At 46.6% G+C, this 18,581-nt stretch overlaps 1 long non-coding RNA gene across 2 annotated transcripts in view; it reads left to right on the top strand.

The window, feature by feature from the left end:
* Window positions 1-2,380: 2,380 nt before the first annotated feature.
* LOC141581257 (uncharacterized) overlaps window positions 2,381-18,581 on the top strand; it is an 81,811-nt gene continuing 65,610 nt past the window's right edge. For both annotated transcript variants that reach the window (XR_012513813.1, XR_012513814.1), the window contains exon 1: window positions 2,381-2,459. This is a non-coding gene — a long non-coding RNA (uncharacterized LOC141581257). The remainder of the gene's footprint in view (window positions 2,460-18,581) is intronic.

Genomic DNA, 18,581 nt, shown 5'->3' with positions numbered 1-18,581 from the left:
AGATCTCAGGGAGGGGGCCGCGCTGCTGCTTACCCGACCCAGAAGCAGGTTCCCTGGGGAGGGTTCAGCCCTAGGGTCCCCACAAACCTGAATTGCCTGAAGGCAAAGCAGCCACCAACTTTCTGGGTCCTGTTTCCTAGGGCCAGGGGCTCTTCACAGGACCCAGACCCGCGCCCATCGGCCTCAGTCACCTGAGGCCAACCCAGGGTCCGAGACGGCCTGATGGCTTCCTGGGCGGATTCTGACCTAGAGGGTTCCGTCATCGTCCCATAGGTGGCAGCATCGCCTCAGTGGCCCCAGCCCGGACCAGGCGCCAGCTGTCTGCACCTGCAGAAACTCTGGACCTGGCATATACCGTGGCAGCAATCTGGCATCACAGGGCAAAACCCTGTCTCACAGGCCTAACCCCAGCTAGGCCTATCAGTGGGCGCACACCCAGTGCTGGGTGAGCTCTGCCTCCCCATGCTCAGATTCTGCAGGGGCTGAGGGCTGAGCTGAGGCGGAGGAAGCGACACAACCAGGCCACCTACGGGGCGGCGCTTCCTCGTCCTCCACAGCTAGCTCCTAAATCTTCACCCTGTCCACGTGTGACTCTTCCTTCCTCCACTCCTCTGCCACCCTATGAAATGGTCTCATCTGGCCATTTAAGTGAAAAACTAAAAAGTTTTAAGTGACTCCAGGAAAGCAGGAGAGAGGCGGGTCTCCCAGCTCATACCCCGCCCGAGACGCCCAGACTGAAGCTGCGCTGCTGGATGTAGGCGCTCAAGGCACTGCGCATGCGCCCACAGGCCTCAATCAGCCCCACCCCTGTTAAACCCGAAATTCTTAGGTGTCTGGGTCCTGCTGCTTCCTAACCCCCTAGACCACTGGTCCAGATCCCCCACCTTCCCAGAACTCACGGCATTGACATCAAAGCATCACCTCATCTGTCAAAAGAATGTGGCACAACACAGGCCACACCTTACACCAACCTGGTGGATCCCTCCTTGGACCTGAATCCAAGAGTCAGGGCTCTGGGTTCCCTCCCAAATGCCTCGCATGCGCCCAGAAGGCACCTGGCGTCTCCTCTGAGGGACAGAAATCCTGGGCTTCCCAGAATCACTAGCTGTGATTTAAATAGCACCAAATAAATTGGAAAAGAATGGAAGTGCTATAAAGTTTGGCTAAGGTGATGAAACTTTCAGAAGTTGTATCAGTCCTGTCTGATGGAGGGAGTGAATGAGTCTTCTCTGAACATCCATGAGGATGAAGGACAGTCACTGAGGTGACGGTACCAGGTCACGGACCACCTCCCAGGAATCCTCTCATTCAGTCCTCACAGCAGCACTGCATGGTCGGACCTCATTACCCACATTCCACCAAGAGGAAGCTGAAGCCCGGGGCCTTCATCCACTCACGTGCTCCAGACCCTGGGCGCCAACCCTGGGCCCCACTATCATCCAGGCCTTGGACCTTCCACCTGGGGAACATCCCTGTCTCATCCGTGAGCTGTCCTGGGCCCAAAGAGGTGTCCAATAAACAAGAAAACAGAACGGAAAGAACTATGATGGAGTGGATCTCGTGTAGTAAGGATAAAGTTATTTTGAGGAATTTCTGATTGGTTTCCTTTTAACCTTTCACTCGATAACAGATTTGCTTGTCATCCTATATGGCCAAAGTCACTGTACAAAACATCTTTCACAGGGTTTTTCATACAGTCCAGGAATGGAAACTCAGACCATGTGTAGACTCTGCTGAGTCAAATATCCTCTGCCTCCTGCTGCATTGTTAAGCTGGGAAGTTTCTCTTCATTCATTCACTTCTTTATAGATTCTCCCTTTAAAGAGAGAAGAGGGATAGAGGAGAGGAGAGAGAGGGGAAACAGAAGGAGAGTGGTAGATACAGAGAACAAGGTAGGGTCACCAGCTGGGGAAGAACAGGCACCAAGCCCTCCTCATCCCTCCGCAGGTCCAGGGTCTAAGGCCTGGATAATGGGGTGGGGCCCAGGTTCCGACCAGGTTCCGACCATGCAGCACTGTTTTGAGGATTGAATGAGAGGATTCCTGGGAGGTCGTCGGTGAGTTGGTACCGTCACCTCAGTGACTGTCCTTCATCCTCATGGATGTTCAGAGAGGACTCGCTCACTCCCTTCACCAGACACAATTAATAAAACCGCTGAAAATGCCATCCCCTTAGCCAAACTTTATAGCACTTCCATTCTTTTCCAATTTATTTGATGCTATTTAAATGAGGCCTAGCGATTCCGGGAAGCTTGGGATTCCTGCCTCTCAGAGAGGACGGCGGGTGCCTTCTGTGCGCATGCGCAGCATTTGGGCGGGAACTCAGAGAGGACACTAGGTGCCTTCTGTGCGCATGTGTGGCATTTGAACCTTCTGTGCGCATGCGTGGCGTTTGGGCAGGAACCCGGAGCCCAGACTCCCTGGGCTTGTAGGAGTCACGGCGAAGGAGGAATCCACCAGGTTCGTGTAAGGTGTGGTCTGTGTTTCAGATTCTTGTGCCAGATGAGGTGATGCTTTGGTATCAATGCCGTGTATTTGGGGAAGGTGGGGATATGGATGAGTAGTCAAGTTGGCCAGGATGAGGCTGGACTCAGATGCCTGATTCCACGATTAAGACGGGTTGGGAGCTGAGCGAGGCGTCTCGGCGCATGCGCAGTGGCTTGGGCGCCAAACCAGAGGAGCTTTGTGGGGGCTTCCCGGGCGGAGTCTCAGCTGGGAGACCCGCCTCTCTTCTGCTCTTGGGGAGCCACTTGAAGGTTTTTAATTTCCCATGTGGACAATCAGTTGAGATCATTTCATGGGGTGGGGTGGTGGGGGACAGAGTGAAGGAAGGGAGAGTCACGTGTGGACAGGGTGAAGGTTTAGGAGCTCGCTGTGGAGGATGAGGAAGCACTGCCCCGTAGGTGGCCTGGGTCTGTTGCTCCCTACGCGTCAGCTCAGCCCTCAGCCCCTGCAGAATCCGAGCATGGGGAGGCAGAGCTCACCCAGCACTGGGTGTGCGCCCACTGATAGGCCTGTGAGACAGGAGTTTGCCCTGTGACAATTGCTGCCATGTGATGTGCCGGGTCCAGAGTTCCCGTAGGTGCAGACAGCTGGCGCCTGGGCCGGGCTGGGGCCACTGAGGCGATGCTGCCACCTATGGGGCGATGACGGAACCCTCTGAGTCAGAATCCGCCGGGGGAAGGCCTCGGGGAGTCCGGGAGCCTGGGTTGGCCTCTGGTGACTTCGAGGCCCAGGGGCGCGGGTCTGGGTCCTGTGCAGAGACCCTCGCCCGGGAAACAAGGCCCGAAAAGGTGGCGGCCCCTCTGCCTTCACGTTGGTGGGGACCCTGAGGCTGAAGCCTTCCTCCGGACCTGCCTTTGGGTTGAGTAGGGAGCAACGTGGCTCCGTTTCTGCGACCTATTCCTAGTTAGCCCTGAGCACGAGGGTTTTCCTAGAGCGCAGGACCTGGTGGCTGCGAGTCCTGTGCCCTCTGCTGGCCTTTTCTCCCTCCCTCTCCGGCCATCTCCATCCCGGGGCTCCTCCCCGGTCCGCGCCCTCCACATGCCCTTTCCTTCCTTCCTCTCTGAATCCTTGAGGGCTCCTCCCCAGCCCGCGGCCTCTGCCCCGCCCGCACCTGCTCCGGCTCAGGCTCTGCTGCCGCCTTGGTCTCCAGGTGCCCATCCCACCACCCTCTGCAGCCCTCCTGTGATTCCCGCCTCCACCCTCAGCCCGGGCTTCTCCTGGAACTGGGACTGGGTTCTGAAAGCAGTGGGAAGGCAGATGTGGCTGTGGAGGGTGAACCTGTGGCCCTTGTCGCTGGAGTGGCTGCAGCCATCTCCCCATTGCGGATGGAAGAATAAGGCCGGTCGTCCCCCATGTGCCCTTTCTGTATTAAAATTATTTTTAAAAATAGGTGAAAAAAGGAAAGAAAAAGGAATAGTGTGCACATAAGGAGCTGTTACAGGAAAGGGGTCCTGATCTAGATCCCAGGAGACGGTTTGTGGATCTTGCGCAAGAAAAAATTCAGGGCGAATCCCCAGTGCAAAGCAAAAGCAAGTTTATTAAGGAAGTATAGACTGGGCACGATGGCTCATGCCTGTAATCACAACACTTTGGGAGGCCTAGGCGGGTGGATCACTTGAGGTCAGGGGTTCCAGACGAGTCTGGACAACATGGTGAAACTCCGTCTCTACTAAAACTGCAAACATTACCGCCAGGCGTGGTGGCGGGTGCCTGTAATCCCAGCTATTCTGGAGGCTGAGACAGGAGAATTACTTGAACCTGGGAGGCGGAGGTTGCAGTGAGCCAAGACCGCCCCCGTTGCACTCCAACCCTGGCATCAAGAGCGAGACTCATTTCAAAAAAGAAAAAAAAAACGGGCCAGGGGTGAGCACGGCCTGTAATTCCAGCACTCTGGGAGGCCCAAGCCGGTGGATCACGAGGTCAAGAGATCCAGACCATCCTGGCCAACACGATGAAACCCTGTCTGTACTCAAAATACAAAAATTAGCCAGGTGTGGCAGCGCAAGCCTGTAGTCCCAGCTACTCGGGAGGCTGAGGCAGGAGAATTGCTTGAACCTGGGAGGTGGAGGCTGCAGTGAGCCGAGATCCTGCCGCTGCCCTCCAGCCTGGGTGAGGGAGCAAGACTCCGTCTCAAAAAATAATAAAAGCTTAGTGGGGAAAGTACAGCTACTCCATAGACAGCTTAGACAGAGTAGGGCATTCCCAAAAGTAAGAGGAGGAACGTGTTTGTCCTCGGTACATGCTCCTATATGTGATGAGATGTGTTCTACTGTAAGGGTTTGTGATAAAGGATTAATTTTCTTACTATATTTTGCAAGACATAGTATTATCTTTAAAGCAAAATTAGGAATCTGCAGCTATCGGGATATCGGGACACCCCCAAGTCTGTCGGGCCACTCCCAAGTCTGGGTCTGTTCCAGTAAACATTAATTTGTTCCCTTCACGGTAAACATCTTGAGTCTAGGAATGTCTAACTTTGTGAGAATGCAGCCCTGCAAGTCCCAGCTTCGTTTTCCTAGCCCTCACTCAAAATAGAGTTGCTCTGGTTCCAACGCCTCTGACAGAATAAGTAGAGAAGCCTGGCTGCCTCAGGGTGACAGAGGAAAGAGGGATTGATGTCACTGTCTATGACCCCTCCTAGCCGACAAGCCCTCTAATAATTCATACATTCTACAACATAAATCAAAGTACATACATTTATTAAATGTGTGCATACTGTTCCTGGGAGAGAAGGGACCTAAAGTAATGAAGTGTCTTAGAGAAGGGACAGCCTTGGAGAAGCCATTGTGGGGGTACTGCCTGCTTGATGTCAGCCATAGGGGTCATTGTGAGAGGTTAGAGTCTCTGGGCCCATCCGGGAAACAGAATCCAAAAGTTATTGTTCCCCTGACGTTCCATCAGCTGAGACTGGAGAGAGTGACAAAGAGAGACACTGAGCAGGACAGAGATGCCCAGAGATGGGGGAGAGACTGGACATGGGCGGAAAAGAGGACAGGAGAGCCAGGAGGAGAGGATGGCAGTGTTGAGAGAGTGAGGTTGTGAGAGGGAAATAGAAATAAGTGGAGGAAGAAACAAGGTGTAGGGAAAGGGAGAGATGGACTGAATAGAGGCAGGGGGCAGAGACAGGGAGGCACGGAGAATGGGGGCACCACCCAGGGCAGAACAGACATGCAGCTCCCCTGCTCCCCTGCACCCACAATCCCATGGAGGGAACAGGACTTACCTGTGACAAGGCTTGTTGTCCGAGGTGGGTTCTGAGGTGCAGTTCTGGTCTATCCGCTTCACCACGAGGGATGGCTGGGGGCTGTGGTACCAGGGGCAGCATCTCTCAAAGCAGACTCTGAAGGTGCAGTTTCCACACCCCTGGGTTCTGCCCAAGGGCACCACAGCATTGTCATAGCAACAGTGCTGCAGGGGGTCGTAGAACTTGTCCCCACATCTCAGCTGTGGCTGGCACAGCATCAGGTAAGGACTTGTGGGAGCCACTGTAGGAGACCGAGCTGGTGAGGTCCAGGTGGAGTGGCAGGTGGGTCCCAGCTGGGGGTTCCCTGGGAACTACACTCATCCCCCAGCTTCCCAGTCCCTCCTGGGCTCACCTGGGGCTCCATGTGAGCAGAGGAGCCTGAAGATGCAGAGAGCCGCCAAGACAGCTGTGGGAGAGGGAAGGGAAGGAGTTGGTAACCAGTTAGCCACAGGTGTGACTGGCACTGACATTTAGAAGATTGGGTGGGAGTGGGATCAGGACTCGGTTGGGCTTTGATCAGTAGTTCAGGGACTAAAGCAGGGCTGTGGATGGAGCTGACCTGGGGCTATGAGTGGGGAATTGCTGTGAACAAGTTGTCTGGGGAGGTGACCAGGCATGGGAACATGGATGAGGTGTAGGGTAGAGTGGGGAGCGAGCCCTGGAGGTGGCTGAGATGGGAGATGGGCTCGGGTGGGAATGGGGTCCTGTCCTCCTTACCCAGGATGCAGCCTCGGGGAACCATGGCTCTGGGGTAGCTGCAGTGGAGTGAGCAGGTGATCAGCAGATCTCAGCAGCTCCTGTTATCCCACTTTTTGTCACTATCACTCCTTTTATTACCAGAGGAGTGGTACCAGTGATGACTTGTTCTGCCTGCAGAGACAGGCTGGGTCCTTGAGTGGGAGAGGTGCCAGGCAGAGTATGTGTCACAGTAGATTTGATCTCAGACATTTTGATAGCCAAGGGGAGAACTGGTGTACTCTCCACCTTCTCTGTTCTACCTGCCTCACTCTCATGTCCCGCAGTGAGGCTTCTTTGGTAAACAGAAGGTGCAGGATGCTCCTGGCATTAACATCCTCTCATACTTGCACGTTGGCACAGCCATTCCACAGGATCCTACTGAGCTATGACATGCTTCCAAGGTGGTCCATTAGGTTCCAACCTCGCAACCCAGGTCCATGGCCCAGAATCCAGTAACTTCCCACTCACCTGCAGCTCCTGGCATTCGGGTGGGAGACTGTGTGACTCAGGCACCTTTCACAGGTTTGGAAGGTGGGAGTGGATCTGGAGGGACCCCTGGGACTCACTCCTCTGGGGGCTGTCCTACTCCTTCTCTGTCTCATTAATGGTCATTTATCCAGGACAAATTTACTTGGAAGCCCACATGTCCCAGGCTTTATGTCAGACACTGGTGATGCAGAGCTGAGTTGATTGAATTTTTTTTTTTGGTTGAATATTTGACTTTGATTGAATATTCAAAATCAGTGTCTTCATGAAGTTCACGACAGTGAGAGGAGAGAGAGAGAGAAGGTAGGAAAATAGATCTCCTTAGTTTTGGTTATTGTGGTTCCTGTGTTCAGTGTCATTATCACTGTGGAGTTCTGGTGAATTTCCACACCTATCCTGAGATTCTCAAAGGCATTTTTCCTTAATGTGCTTTTTCAGAGGGCTGGGTTGTGATTTTCCCTGAGAAGAGCCATCCTGGGGCCATGATGTGAGGACAGAGGGGAAGGAACTGTTTTGGGTCAGTTCTGTGGGCCCCTCCCAGCTTCTGCAGGAATTCCTCAGCTGGGGAGCTCATAGGTCATGCCTGTCATGAACAAGCCATTCTCCTCAAGGCCAGGCAAGGTGACCTGTCACCCTGTAGGCACCATGGCTAGGTCCTAGCACGGCATGGATGTGGTCAGATTTGTGTGTGTGGAAGATCCTGCATCTGTGTGTTCCTGGGGAGCATGGATAGGGGCTCTCCCTGGAGGCAGGAGACAAAAGAAGAGGGTGATAAATAGCAGAGTGCTCAGCACCCATCTTCTCCTGGGGCAGAGCAGACTGTTTCCAGCACCATCTCCCTGTCTGCTCCATCGGCCTCCATGCCTCACTAGCATGAGCTAGAGTGGTATTTTCCAGAACATAGATTAAGACATGCTAGTAGCATATAAAACCAATTCAGTTGGGCATAAACAATGTTATTTTTAATTGGAAAAAAAAAAGGATTAGAAAATGGGACAGTGTGCACTAACTGGAGTGCTGTGCTGGATTGTTTGAGACCCTCTTATTGGGACTGTGTGTATTCCAGGCAATGATAGAATATTATTATATCATTGTGTCAGATTATATTATTACATGATAAAATATCATATATTTAGAACTAGATATCTAGTTTTTTGAGTGAATCACAAACAAATAGTGATAACACTAGGAAGTACAGAAGGCTCCGGGTTGAATAAGTCACAGATAAATGGTGAGCATACTTGGGGATCACCTCTTCCTTCTCCAAGAGCCACTGACAAAGCTGCCCTTTAGTGTCTTCCAAAAATGGGTGCAGTTCTCAGATTCTTGGTTCCAGGCATTTTCTGAGAAGTTGGAGTGGGGTCCTCCACTAGATCTTAGTGTCTCTACCAAGAAGAGGGGAGGGCCTGCATATAAGTCAGAGTGAGAGAGGGGAGCCTCTTTCCTGGGGCAGGGGCAGGGTGGGCATCTCTGAGGAGGAAGGAGTCAAGCCCACCCTCATGGCCTAAGCCTGGTCTCTCAGAACAACTAAATCAGCCCAGCGTATGGAAGGTGGAGGAAGATTGTAGCACAGCATGGGGGCCTCAGCGGCTGGGACATTGTGAGGGCAGTGGGGGCTTGTCCAGGGCTCCCTGGACACTAAGAGCTTCTGAGTAGACATGATGAGGCCTTGGGGTCATACAGCCCTTTGTTCAAGTCCTGTCCCTGCTCCTTCCTAAGGTGTCAGAAAAGCCTGTAAACACAACTCTGTCCAATCCTGCCACTAGTTCCTCAGAGTCCCCCTTCCTAACATGCCCACTCTGGGGCATCCATGTCTTTGCTTGGGTCTGTCTTCTGCCTGGGAGCCCAGCTGTGTGAGGCAGGACCAGGATGTCCTGGTGGAAGCCTGTCCTTGAGTATCTAGAGAAGATACCAGGTGTCTGCACAGTAAATGTAAACCCTGACCTCAAATGACCATCACCATAATTCTCTCACCCCACTTCCTGGATCCAAGCAGGACACAGACTGAAGTCCTGCTGTTAGTCAGTGACACTGGCTGTGCCAGAACCCAGGTCTCCAACCTCCCACCCAGGGGCTGCCAAACTCACCCAGGCCTGGCACCTCTTGGAAGAGCAGGAAGACTCTGTTCACAGACACTCCTAGAGGACACCCAGGTCTGATGTTCCCAGGGCTCCTGGGCAGGGCTGGTGGGTCTTGGCTCCTGGAATGTGAAACCCTGGAGGACACTGGCATTTCCTGCTGTCAGCAGCTTTCCCACTGCTTGCCCTTTTACTCCAGGAGAAAATAGAAGGAATCTCCCTCCTGGCAGCTTTGGGGTTGTCTTTCCAACTGCCCTCAGGGAAGCCCTGCTAGGAAACAGGCAGGAATGAGGTGGAATTTTAGGTGTGCAGGTATGTAAGGTACATAGAAAGAAGTCCAGAGTTCCCTAGGCCAGAGGCCCCTCCACTGCTGGCGGACAAGGAGGACTCTGTGAATCACTTTGTTCAAACACAATGTCAGGATTTCAGAAGCTCCCTGCAAAGGGGCTTCTGTTGACCAAAGCCTAACCCCTGCCCTGGCAGGATCCTCCACATGACACAGTCCAGTGAATTTTATCAGAAAAATCATGGCCAGGTGTGGTGGCTCACACCTATAATCCTAGCACTTGGGGAGGCCAAGGCAGGAGGATCACTTGACACCCTCTTTTTGCACAATTAAAAAAAATTATCAGAAAATGAAAATGATAGGATAGCCAATACAAAATTGAAGAAACTAAACAAAGCTATGGACTTACACTAACAGATCAGGAAGTTTTATAAAACTATAATAATTTAGAGTGTGGTTTGTACAAGTTAAACAAATTTATCAATGGATTAAAACAGAATTCAGATACAGATCTACATACAGACAGTCAGTGATTTGTGACAAATGTACCACTACAACTTACCAGGCATAGATCAGTCCTTGTAATAGATATCTATATGGGGGGATGTATCTGGACCCATATCTCACACCAAATGTGAAAATTTAATTCGAAATAGATGATAGACTTACATGCAAAAGATTTCAAACTATAAAGCAGGATGTCCAGAAGCCAATGTGAAGAGCATGGGAGCCCTCCTCCCAGCAAAACAACCATTTAACTGGTCAAAAATTTTTTTTTGATAAAAACAATTAGGTCTCAGGAAATTGTCCTAAGGGCATACAGCAAATGAAGAAATGTTTATTCAAGAAATTCTACTCAATCTATATAGAGCAGCGAGAGTCTGAGGGCATTTAAGCCACAGATTACTCCTATTCCCCACATCCCCAGCCAACAATGTGTAACTGAAGTTCTATTCTGGGCAATCATGGACAAGAAAATGGGACTCCATTTCTTCCCAGCTTCCAGCCTAGGGCTACAGTTTCAGTCCAGAAAGGGCAGCATCTTTTATCCTGCTGTCTTCATGTTGCAGATGTTCTACATTAGTTAGAAATTGTGGCTTACAGGACTGAGGCTCCTTCTCCCATCCAGCCCCTCCTCCCAGCATGAAAGTTCAACAGCAGGTTTAGTAGGTCAGGCACACTGGGCTTCATTGATCCTGCCTGAGTTCACTCATGGCAGAGGTTCCATGCAAGAAAAGGCAAATGGAGGACTAGCAGCTACCACCCCCGCCCAGTGTTTCAGCTGTAGAGCAAAGACATCGCCACAGGAGAAGCTGCCTACTGTCCCTGACACCAGCTCCAGTCCAGTGGCTTAGCAGTTCTGCCCAGGGAAGAGGGAGGCCATCAGAACAGAGAGCTCCACAGGTCTCCCTAAAGCTGGCTTTATTTGAAATGGAGTGTGGAGAAGTTCATGCTTAAGAACATGTTAAAAAAAAAAAAATTGAAATTTTGGTGCTGAAAAACCGAAAAGAGGGTGATAATTCCATGACAGTAGTAACAAGAAACAAGAAGACCAGGCAGAAGCTTAGCAGAGATAATCAGAAGAAGAGATAACTAAGAAGGGCCCTCCTGGGGTGAAAGACAACCTCAAACCCTAGCAACACTCTGACTTGGCAAAGAGGCTAGACTTTAATCAGCCCACAGAATGATTTATGCATTGTGCTTTAGGCCTATTAAAAGGAATAGAGCAATCAATTAACAATTAGAGGAGTCTAATAGAGGCAAGTCTTAAATGTTTGTTACGTTTTTATTGCTTGTATGTAATTGTATAATTACTTATAAAAACAGCATAATTGCTTATTTCTTACCTTTTCTTCCCTTAACTGGTTTTATAAGTAATGGTATAGACCAATATGTACGTAATTGCATTGCTGGGAAAAATAATCTGATTTTAAAATGGGCAACAGGTCTGAATAGCCATGTATTAAAGGAAGACATACAAATAGTCAACAGATATATGAAGAAATGTTCAAAACCACTTACCATATTGGGAACGCAAATCTAAGCCACATTGAGATACCTTACTCCATTTAACATGGCTTTTATCAAAAAGACAAGGAATAACAGATGCTGGCAAGGATGCAGAGAAAGGGGAATGCCCACAGACTGGAAATGTCCATCCAGACCCAGATAGTAAAATTTACAACACATTTAGAGAAGAATTAATACCAGTCATTCACAAACTTTAAAAAAAAAAACAAAAACAGCTTTTGAGTCTACTCTGAGGTCTGTATTACCCTAATGCCAAAACCAGACAAAGATATTACAAAGAAAAAAAATACAAAGCAACATCTCTTATGAATATAAATTCAAAAAATCCTTAACAAAATATAGCATGCCAAATCCAACAGAATATATAAAGAATGATACATCAGCCAGGTGCGGTGGCTCACACCTGTAATCCCAGCACTTTGGGAGGCCGAGGCGGGTAGTTCATGAGCTCAGGAGATCAAGACCATCCTGGCTAACACAGTGAAATCCTATCTCTACTAAAAATACAAAAAATTAGCCAGGCGTGGTAGTGTGCACCTGTAGTCCCAGCTACTTGGAAGGCTAAAGCAGGAGAATCTCTTGAATCTGGGAGACGGAGGTTGTAGTGAGCCAAAATCGTGCCATTGTACTCCAGCCTGGGTGACAGAGTGAGACTCCATCTCAAGAAAAAAAGAATGATACATCATGACCAAGTGGGACTTATCCCAAGGATGTAAAGTTGGTTCATATGAAAATCAATCAATATAATATACCATATTACTAGACTATGGAGGAAAGACACATAATTCTCTCAAATGATAAAGAGCATTTGACAAAATCTACACTCTTTCATGATAAAATACAAAGAACAAACTAGGAACAGAAGAGCGCTTCCTCAACCTGTTAAAGAGCATCTACAATAAGCTCATAGCTAACAAAATACTTAATTGTGAAAGATTGAATGTTCTCCCCCTAACATCAGGAAAAGGACAAGTACATCCACTCTTACCACTCTGTTCAACCTAGCACTGGTGGTTCAAGCCAGGAGTTAGACAAGACGAGAAAATGCATTCAGATTGAGAAAGATTAAGTAAAATGATTTCTATTTGTAAGTGACATGATCTTGTATGTTAACAATCCTAAGGGCCAGGCACAGTGGCTCATGCCTGTAATCCCAGCATTTTGGGAGGCCAAGTGGGGAGAATCACTTGAGGCCGGGAGTTGGAAACCAGCCTGGTCAACAAAATGAGACCCCATCTCTATGAAAATAAAAAAAAAAATTGTAAGTACCTGAGGTGATAGATATGGTAATTAACTTGATTTAATCATTCAACAAATTAAAACTATATTAAATTATCACACTTTACCCAATGTGAATACACAGTTATTCTTCATCAATTTCTTAAAAAGATTCCTAGCAGAAACCATGGAAGTAAATCTTGATGACCTCGAAGTAGGCAATATTTTCTTAGATATTACACCAAAAGCACAAGAGACAAAAGAAAGAATAGACTTCATCAAAAATCATAAACCTGTGCACTGCCAGCAACAGCATCAAGGAAATGAAGACAATCCACATAATGAGAAAAGCATTTGAAATCATATATATAAGGGATGAATATCTGGAATATCTTTTAAAACTCTTACAACTAAATAATAATAACCCAATTAAAACATGGAAAAAATCTGAATAAACTTTTTTTAGAAAAGAATACAAATGGCAAGTAAGCACATGGAAGAGACACTCAGCATCATTATTCACTAAGGAAATGCAAATTAAAACTACACAGGATATCATACATATCCATCCAGATGACCAATAAACAGGAAACTAGAAAATAACAAAGGTTGGAGAATATGTGGAGAAACGTGAGCCTTCACACACTGCTGGTGGGAATGTAACTGATGCAGCCTCTGTGGAAAATAGTTCGGCAGTTCCTCAAAATGGTAAACAGAATTACCATGTGGCCTAGCAATTCCACTCCTATGTGTACACCCCAAAATCACTGAAAACAGGTTCTCAAGCAAATACATGTATATGTATGTTTGTAACAGCACTATTCACAATAGCCAAATGGTGGAAACAGCCCAGGTGTCCATCAGCAGATGAATGGATAAATGAATGCTGATACATGCATACAATTTAATATAATTCAGTTATAAAAAGGAATGAAGTACTAATACTACAATGGGGACATGTCTTGAAAACACTAAGCAAAGTAAAAAACAAAGTGACACAAAAGGTCACATATGGTGTGATTCAGTTTAGATGAAAGGGAAAGCAGACTGGTGGCTGCCAAGGGTGAGGGTAGAGGGGAAGGTGAGGAACAGTTAAGTGGACATGCAGTGGTCCGGGGCTGTGGAGCCAGATGACTCGGAGGTAAAAAGCAATTCTGGAAGATGACTGTGCTACTCTTCCTTCAACTTGAGAGAGAAAGGAAGAGAAGGAAAGAGAGAAAGGAAAAGACAGGGATGGGAAGAGAGGAGAGTGGGGCTGTGACAGGGTGGAGAGAGAGGGAGAGAGAGAGAGAGAGAGAGAGAGAGAGAAATATTGGTGGTTGCCCAAAAGGAAGTTAGTGAACACAGTAGACATTGCTCACCTTGATGGAATACACATAACAAAACTCCACTGTCTGGGCTGCCCTTACTTGAGCACACTCCTGGGGTAATCAGGCCACATGCCTGGGACCTGGAGCCTCAAGACTGCCTGGTGCTGAGAGCCCAGAGACTCCAGGGAGCAGTGCTGAAAGCAGGGCCTGAGACATCAATCACCACCTGCAGCGGTATGTCCTGCAGACCCTGACTCATCAATGGATGAATGAATGCACTCACACACACTAGAATACCATGAATCTGAGTAGGCTAGGGATGGTTGTCAGCTGCTTTCAGAGGACTATTGCAGCTAACTGACCATATCTTCCTGTAAGTTCTTATATTTATTCAGGATAGATTTAATAACAGAGGTTCTAAGTCAACATGCTTGTGGATAATTAACGTGGTTAAAATAGTGGTTTAACAAATGATAAAAACTTTAGGTTCTGGGGCCCAGAGTAAACACCATTAATGGGTAATTTTCCTTTGACCTCCCCCTGAGAGGACCATCCAGCCCCAAGTTTACAGGCGCAAACAGATTAGAGACAAAGGAATTTAGGGTAAACAGACTTCACTGGGGAAGCTTTATTGTCCCTATTTTTTACCCTATGACTTAAAATTCTAACGTAATGAACTAGCTACCTTCAGCCCATTCTGTTAAAACCTTTCGGCCTTCCAAAATGTTTGAGACTACAATCTAACTTTCCCTAATATTTGCCTAATGTATTGCCAACCACTCCAAGTGAATCTCAACATCTCCCTCTCTCTCTCTCCCTCTTTCTCTCTTTCTTTCTTTTCTTTCTTTCTTTCTTCCTTTTTCTTTCCTTTCTTTCCTTTCTTTCTTTCTTCTCTGGACAGTGTTCTCATTCTGTTTCCCAGGCTGGAGTGCAGTGGCACGATCTCAGCTTACTGCAACCTCCACCTCCCAGGTTCAAGCAATTCTCCTGCCTCAGCCTCCCAAGTAGCTGGAATTACAGGCATGCGTCACCATGCCTGGCTAATTTTTTGTGTGTTTTAGTAGACACACAGCTTGACCATATTGAGCAGGCTGGTCTCAAACTCCTGATCTTGTGATCTGCCTGCCTCGGACTCCTAAAGTGCTGGGATTACAGGCGAAAGCCACCACACCTATCCTCCCATTTCTTTTTAATAAAATTAGGTTTTGTTGTCTGCCAGTCACTGATGCATTCAGCAATGGGTCTGTCAGGTGAGGTAGTCCTTGCTTTTATTCCAACTTTGCATCCTAGGATTAACAAATAACATAAGACAATTATGAGTACAATTAGCAACATTCTTTTTCCAGTCGAAGAGTGACTCCCAGGAATGGAGGTCTAACCAGGAGAGATGATCTTGCACACCTTTCCATGTGGCTGTTTGTTGGGTGTGTAGATCTATAGTGTGAAGGGATTCTAGAATTTTAGTTTTAAGTTGCTTTACATCTGCTGTTAGATTGTCTTGGAAGATTCTCCAGAGGTGGTGTTTCACCGCATTTCAACCATGTACTGATTGATTCCTTGGTAGAGAATTGATGCAGATATGTTTATGTTTCCAGTCGCAGCTTAATTGCTGTGGAAATGCCAGCACATCCTGTTGCTTCCCACATATTCTTCTGCAGCCTCGAGTGCTTGCAAACATGCAAGAATTTTTGATCTATACCTTGCTTTAAGAGAAGTTCATTTGATACATTCTTTGCCAGATTATCTACAAAGGCAGCTGTTTGTACTGACTCAGTGATAGATGCCACTGCAACGCTGGCAGGAGCTAGGATCACTATGGCTGAGACTAAAATTTATAAGTGTAACTATGAATCTTTTGTGTCTGACTTGTAGTGTTACTAGGCATCTCAGTTTACTGTACGCCATTAATGAGGAACTTCACTGGGGGTATGTTAATTTCTTTTTTTTTTTTTAACAACCCAGTAGTTGTTAGAAGCTGTGATGGGGTGTTAATTTAAGTAATCAGGGCAGAAAAATGTAGATAAGAACATGGGCTTGATAGAATGTAGCAAGTACAGGTTGCAGGCAGAGTGAAATAATAAAAAGTCAACATGTTATTTGCAGTGAGTGATGTCTGCGTCCATCGGGGTAGGATTTGTCTGTCTCCTGCGTTGTCCTCATGATGTTCAGGGATTGCATGGTCTGAGGAAGCTGCATCATCCTGCAGGAACTCTCTCAGGCTAGCTTGAGTTTTTTCTTCTTTCCATCCTTTGATAAGGACGTAATCTCCAGGCTGGTGCTGGTGTACTGGAAATTCTAGCGTTTGTGCCTGTGCTAAGAGATCTTTTATAATCTTTGTGAAAGAACAGGCTAGTACTTTAAGAAAAACCTGTTGTGCTTTATCTTAATGTCTAGTTTACAGAAAAACTAGATGATACTTCTTTAACTTTTAACCAATATGTTTACACACAGAATTTCTTTTACAGTTAATGTTTTAAAACTGGCTTAGACCTTCAGAATAAAATTTAGACAACTTACTTGTATAATTTCTTTTCTATAACATTTTTCATGGCTTTCACTGATAAACTTAGACATGCTTTAATTCTTTTTGTTTTATAACCTTCCTCACTAAAGGTACATTCTTATATCTATAACTTTTAAAATATTTCTTTCTCTGCTTTTTGCTTTATCTTGTCTTGCTTTTGTGCCTCTCTTTCTCTTTTGCCTCCTTGTCTCTCTTTTTCTCTTTTCCCTCTCTTTTTCTAGTCATTTTTTATACTATTTCTTTCTTTAATCTTTCTGTTTCTGTCTGTCTTGGCCAAGCAGTGATGTCATCACTTGTAAGTCTGCTTGTTTATTGCCGTAAGCTAATAGGCTAAGCAGTGAGCTGTCGGCTTGGGATCAGACTTAATAATACCTGTTTCAAGATTTTGTGGTAGATACAGTGAGTAAGCCAAGTCACTTACTCTATTTATGGGCTGAGTGGAAAAAGTTTGTAATGCCAGAATCAGGGCTCTGATCTCAGCTCGCTGACTGCTAGTAAACTTTGAATTGTTCTTTCCTTAAAGTGATCTTGATGATATCCTGATCATAACTTAGTAATTGACTACATAATTCACTAAGATGACAAGTTGAAATTGGTAACATGAAGTTTAAAGAGGAAATCTGAAAGCATCTCTGGAAACAGGGACTCAAATAATATACTTTAACCATGACTTTAAAGCCACAGGCAGAACAGCTTAATCTTGCAATTGAGTTTTCAGGCTGACCTTAAACTGACAAACAGTTCTGAAAAAAGTGACTTACTAGCACAGCAAAGACTATCTCTAATCAGTCTCTCATGCATATGTTGTCACTAAACTTACATACAAATTTCATTCACTTTCTGAGAATGGGCACAACATTTTTACTTCTTAATTCAACAAATATTATTTAATTTGGTTTAAAGTTCTCCTTTAAAGGGTAATGTTTGATTTTACATGCTTAGCTTTTAATTGCTCTTTAATTCGTGGGCCATCTGTAACAATCTTTCTCCTTTCAGAGATTACTGTTTTACTTAGATTAGGAGAGAGTTATGTTAGAGATAACAACAGTAGATATTGTTAGAATTATTATTGTTATTATTATTGAGATAGAATTTTGCTCTTGTTGCCCAGGCTGGAGTGCAATGGCACAATCTCAGCTCCCTGCAACCACCAGCTCCTGGGTTCAAGTGATTCTCCTACCTCAGCCTCCTGAGTAGCTGGGATTACAGGCATGTGCCACCACACCCGGCTAATTCTGTATTTTTAGTAGAGATGGGGTTTCTCCATGTTGGCCAGGCTGGTCTCGAATTCCCGATCTCAGATGATCCATCTGTCTTGGCCTCTCAAAGTTCTGGGATTACAGGTATGTGCCACTGTGCCCGGCCAGAATTTTAATTTTAACTTAAATTTTAGCAGAGAATTACAATTTGGGATATTGCTTGTATACAGGAGCACATGAAATTTCACTGTGAGACATCTGTGGAGCCAGAGCACAGTGGCATGAGTCTTGGGATGGCATCAATGCAGGTCAGCCCAGGTGCTGCTCTCTATTTGTGCAGAGAGAGAGAGAGAGAGAGAGAGAGAGAGAGAGAGAGAGAGAGAATAACGAGAATACCAAGTGCTGACAAGAAAGAAAAAAAACTGAATTTCTCTTATATTACTGATGGAAATGAAAATGGTCTCTCACTCTGAAAAACATTTTTGCTGTTTTTTTTTTTTTTTTAATTTTACATTTACCATCTGACTCATCACTTACTCTCCTGGGTATTTATCTCAGGAAAATGAAAACTTATGTTCCTACCAAAAAAGCACAAATGTTCATAGTATTCTACTTGTCATAGCAAAAAACTGGAACCAACTCAAATATCTATTAACAGGCGAAATGGTAGACAAACTGTGGCAGATATGTACAACAAACTTTTGAGCAATAAAAAAAGCAAGGATCTCAGCTGGGCATGGTAGCTCACACCTGTAATCCCAGTGCTTCGGGAGGCTGAGGTGGGCCTATCACCTGAGTTCAGGAGTTCAAGACCCGCCTGGCTAACATGGTGTGAAACCCCATCTCTACTAAAAATACAAAAAATTAGCCAGGCGTGGTGGTGCACGCCTGCAATCTTAGCTACTCGGGAGGCTGAGGCAGGAGAGTCGCTTGAACCTAGGAGGTGGAGGTTTAAGTGAACCA

The sequence above is a fragment of the Saimiri boliviensis genome, chromosome 14 (genome assembly GCF_048565385.1).
Source record: "Saimiri boliviensis isolate mSaiBol1 chromosome 14, mSaiBol1.pri, whole genome shotgun sequence".
NCBI lineage: Eukaryota > Metazoa > Chordata > Mammalia > Primates > Cebidae > Saimiri > Saimiri boliviensis.
Note: the sequence above shows the minus strand (reverse complement) of the source record. Positions and strands in the feature narration are given on the sequence as shown.